This window comes from Babylonia areolata, chromosome 3, assembly GCF_041734735.1.
Source record: "Babylonia areolata isolate BAREFJ2019XMU chromosome 3, ASM4173473v1, whole genome shotgun sequence".
NCBI classification, from domain to species: Eukaryota; Metazoa; Mollusca; class Gastropoda; order Neogastropoda; family Buccinidae; genus Babylonia; species Babylonia areolata.
In genome coordinates this window covers 47,377,752-47,382,751 of record NC_134878.1, presented here as the reverse complement: position 1 = coordinate 47,382,751, position 5,000 = coordinate 47,377,752, and the positions used below count along the sequence as shown (strand labels likewise).

Here is a 5,000-nt window from a genome sequence, read left to right as displayed (position 1 = left end):
AGGAAGGTGGCAGAATGGATAAGACGCTCATCTGCCAATACAGAGAGCCTGTGAGGGTGTGGGTTCGAAACCCGCTCTCGCCCTTTCTCCCAAGGTTGACTGGTAAAATCAAACTGCGCGTATAGTCGTTCGGATGAGATGATAAACTGAGGTTCCGTGTGCAGCACGCACCTGGCGCTCTGAAAAAGAACCCATGGCAACGAGAGTTTTGTCCTCTGACAACAGTCTGTAGCAGAAATCCACTCTGACAGGTACATATATGATAGTCAGTCGTGTCCGACTATGACCATCAGAACAGCAGAGGAAGCAGCTGCTGTTCCGACTATTTGGGCTAGAATTTGATTATAGTGGAGAGTGTCTTGCCCAAGTACATCCCCACTCTCTCGGCCAAGAGGGTTTTAGGACAGTCGGCGTTGGGATGGTTCCCAAAGGCCAGCTAGCCCACAGTGCTGCAGCACTAAGAGCCAGTGCAATTTTGCCTCCTAGTTTGAGAGTCATAGTCCTTCACAAAAGACTGAGCTGTAAATGGTTTCCCATGGACTGGAGAAACCATTGATAATGCAGCTCTCACTTTGCTGTTGGCCCAAATGTAAACTGTAAACTTATGTCAGTCTGTGATATAAGCCGAGTGTTGGGCCCATAGGTACACAAATACATACGCATGCACTCAAGGTCTGACTCAGCGCATTGGGTTATGCTGCTGGTCGAGAATCTGCCTAGCAGATGTGGTGTAACGTGTATGGATTTGCCCGACCGTAGTGACGCCTCCTTGAGAAATTTGAAATGGAAACTGAAACTGTTGTTCCTGTGTGTACATGTCAAACGAAGTGTTAATGAACAGACTTGGAGCTTCTAGGGGGAACTCCTTGGTTTGTTTCTGTGTCACTCTTGTTTTGCTGTAATGTCATGTCAGCCGATGGAAAACAACGCGATTGAAGTTGTGTGCTTTTGTTGTGCCAAGAGTTACATCATTTTTGTTTTGTTTTGTTTGATAACACTCATGTTGATGCTGGTGTTATTTTGAGCTCTTTTTGTTGTTTCGTTGTTGTTGTTACTGTTGTGTTTGCATTGCCACCATGATGTTCCTGTTCGTCAGAGTCATTGATGTTTGTTTGTTGTTTTCTCCTTCTGTTGTTTCTGCGACTGCTGCTGGTGCTGGCACCGGTTGTCCTGTTATTTCTGCTGCCACACAGTATTGCTTGTATCAGCAAACCTCCGGCAGTAGCGCTAATCGAGGCTGTGGTAGTATCGAGAACAAGATCAACAACAGCTAAAAGCTCTTCTGCTACGACACAACGGTCACAACTTGTACTGTGAGAGAGAATTTGTGTGTGTGTGTGTGTGTGTGTGTGTGTGTGTGTGTGTGTGTGTGTGTGTGTGTGTAGTGCGTGCATGTGTGAGTATGCATAAGTTTTTACATTGATATGCACTTGTATTTATCCTAATTTCTACTGTATCTGTGTTAGTGTATGATTTTCGATTTATGTTTGTATCTTGTTATGTACTACCCCCCACCCACCCAATATTCCTTGTGACCCCGGTACATTTAGTAATAAAGACATATTCTATTCTATCCTGTGATCATCAGAGCCACGGTCGCATCGCTGCATTTGATTTAAGACTCTTGTCTATCAAGACGTAGAGCTTCTGAATGAGATGCTCCAGACAGCGCTATAAAGGAGAAGGGACTGAGCTTTCTCGGTCACCTTGCAGACAATGAGTGCTGTGATCATCAAAATCCGCTGTCCCTTTGGTGCATGTTTAGTGATCGTCAAAGAAGTGATGGCCTCGAAGGTAACGCGTCCGCCTAGGAAGCGAGAGAACCTGAGCGCACTGGTTCAAATCCCGGCATAGTCACCAGTATTTTCTCCCCCTCCACTAGACCCTGAGTTGTGGTTGAACGCTAGTCATTCGGATAAGACAATAAACTGACGTTCGGTGTGCAGCATGCTCTTAGCGCACGTAAAAGAACCCACGGCGCAAAAGAGTTATTCCTGGCAAAATTCTGTAGAAAAATCCACTTCGATAGGAAAACAAAAAACAAAACAAAACAAAAACAAAACAACAACAAAAACTGCAGGAAAAAAAATGGGTGGCGCAAGTGTAACGACGCGCTCTCCCTGGGGAGAGCAGCCAGAATTTTCACACAGAGAAATCTGTTGTAACAAAAAAAAAAAAAAAAGTAATGTAATACAATGCACAGCAACCAGTGCTGAGTATATGAACCCCGTCCCCCTCCTCCCTCCCCCGCCCGCACCTCCCCTCCCCCACCGCCACCCCTCTCCCCCCCACCCCCCTTCAGAACGGATAACAAGCTTTCCGTTAAAACCTGCTTTCGTGCACATTGTTGCCAGATGGGTTATCTCTTCTCTCCCCGATGCCTGTTACCAGTCCAGTTGCCTTGCACTGAAACACAAGGTGTCAGCCGTGTGTGAAGGCAGATAAAAGCCCGGGGGGAGGGGGGGGGGGTGCAGTTGTTGGGGTGTTTGCGACATGTGTCGTCTCTTATGACCGCTTTAATTCTTCAGCCCCTTGTTTCCCCTCTCTTTTCTCACAACTTGATACCAAAAACCACGAAAAAAACACACCAAACAAACAAACAAAAAAACCAAAAAACAAACAAAAAAACAACACCAACACACAAAAAAACATGGACAAAGAGGGATGTGCTGCTCTAAGAGTAGGGCATGCACAGAGGTGCAGTACGGATAAAGTGAAGTAAGATAAAAGTAGATAAAGAAAGTGACTCACAAATTCAGGGACAAGTTTTTCAAGTCTGAGGGTGCTGAGGTTCAAATCCCGTCAGCGCTCGGTGGGTTAAAGTGTTGAAGGTGTGTCCGATCTCCTGATAATTTTCGCAGGCCCCATAGTGCCTGAACCTCCTTCCATGGTGTTGGCAAGTAGACGATGAAATTTGCACTTTAAAGTGGAGTGATGGCCTAGAGGTAACGCGTCCGCTTAGGAAGCGAGAGAATCTGAGCGCGCTGGTTCGAATCACTGCTCAGCCGCCGATATTTTTTCACCCTCCACTAGACCTTGAGTGGTGGTCTGGACGCTAGTTATTCGGATGAGACGATAAACCGAGGTCCCGTGTGCAGCACGCACTTAGCTCACGTAAAAGAACCCACGGCAACAAAAGGGTTGTTCCTGGCAAAATTCTGCAGAAAAACAAATAAAACTGCACGCAGGAAAAATACAAAAACAATGGGTGGCGCTGTAGTATAGCGACGCGCTCTCCCTGAGGAGAGCAGCCCGATTTCTCACAGAGAAATCTGTTGTGATAAACAGAAATACAAAATACAAAAATACAAAATACGTAGGATTTCTGTTGGAGTTCATGGCCAGCATGACACAACAACGATATACTCCAATTCAAACAAATTGATGTTGCTTGTGTGATAAAAAGATATTGATACAGATACAGAATACTTTATTATCTCAAGAAGACAAATTCATGCGTGGTGTACGCTACACAAAACAATGCACTGTATGAACACACAAAGGGAAAGGGAATAGAATGCTCAGATGCCAAGTTAATGTTGGACCTCACAATCATAAACACCCACTGATCACAATCGTTTAATATCAGTGTAAATGTATACATGGAGAAAAGAAAATATGCTTAACTGCTAAGTCAGTACAAAAATCACATGAAATAACCACAGTCACACACATGCATAAACAATTATCATGCAAAACTAAAACATAGACATGTATACACGGTTAAAACCAAGTTATTTAAGCAATATTTATAACCTAATACAAAATATACAGTACACACACACACACACACACACACACACACACATGCTCATGCGCAGACTTATTATAACAACGGTTGTGCATTAAGATTGATCAATTATTTAAGAACTGATTGGACTAGGGAATAAAAAAGAGATAAAAGAAGGAGGAGGAGAAGCTGAAAGTAGGTTTTCAAAAAGTTCTGGAGAAAAGACCATTTTATCTGCCACTACAGTTGTCCGTGAGGGTCTGGGTTACTGGAGTCCGGTCCTGCCCCGTCTTCCAGGTCTGACAGGAAAATCAAACTGAGCGTCCAGTCCTTCTGATGAGACGAGAAACCGAGGTCCCGTTTGCAGAACGCACTTTGCGCACTGATATCGAACTCATGGTAACGTAAGCGTTGTCCTCAGGCAAAAAAGTGTAGAAGAACTCCATTCTGACAAGTATATATATATATATATATATATATATATATATCTTTATATATGTATCTATATATATATATATATTGGTTATGGTACTGGTCGGGAATCTGCCTTGCGGATGTGGTGTAGCGTAGATGGATATGTGCGAATGCCGTGACGCCTCCTTGGAAAAACAACAACAACTGAAACTGATACTGAAACTTTGATCATTGACATCACCTGTCTCAGAGAACGCTGCAGGGAGTGAGTGGTGATCTCTGGCAAAGGCCTACAGCCTCCGCAGTGACCCCAGTCAGATAGACACCTGTCGGGTCAGATCAAAATGACGTTGTTATTGCCCCTACAGGACCGGAAATCTTTGTCCGCTAGATACAGAAGCTTCCCGATTGACCCGGACAGGAAAGCACCGCAAGGGAGATTATATCTGTCAAGAGTTAGCGTTTCCTGAGTCACAGGCACCAAAAATGGGGAGATGGTTTCTGTGTCTGTGTGGCAAATCATGTTTCGTGTAAGCCGTGTTACGTATACATAATGTTTCGGGTGGTTTCATCCAGCATACTCTGATTCACAAACGTGACGGATGTCTTTGTTTGTTCATCTATCATATGTCTGGACTTGAAAGAAACAGTTACTTGCTCATGGACTTTGAAAACAGTTACTTGCTCATTTCTTTCGTTCAGTCTGCCAGGCCTCTTTGTTTCTCGCTTTGTCACTGTTGTTCTGGGTGTTGGGTTTCTCTGTCAGCGTGAGCTTCTGCACCTTGGTAATTGGGTGTGTTGTCTCCGGTTACATTTCTGTGTCCACGGTTTCTGCGTTCTCCGTCTCTGTCCTGCT

At 44.4% G+C, this 5,000-nt stretch overlaps 1 pseudogene across 1 annotated transcript in view; it reads left to right on the top strand.

The window, feature by feature from the left end:
- Positions 1-5,000, top strand: part of LOC143280349 (uncharacterized) — a 60,907-nt pseudogene that overhangs the window by 18,076 nt on the left and 37,831 nt on the right. The window lies entirely within an intron of this gene.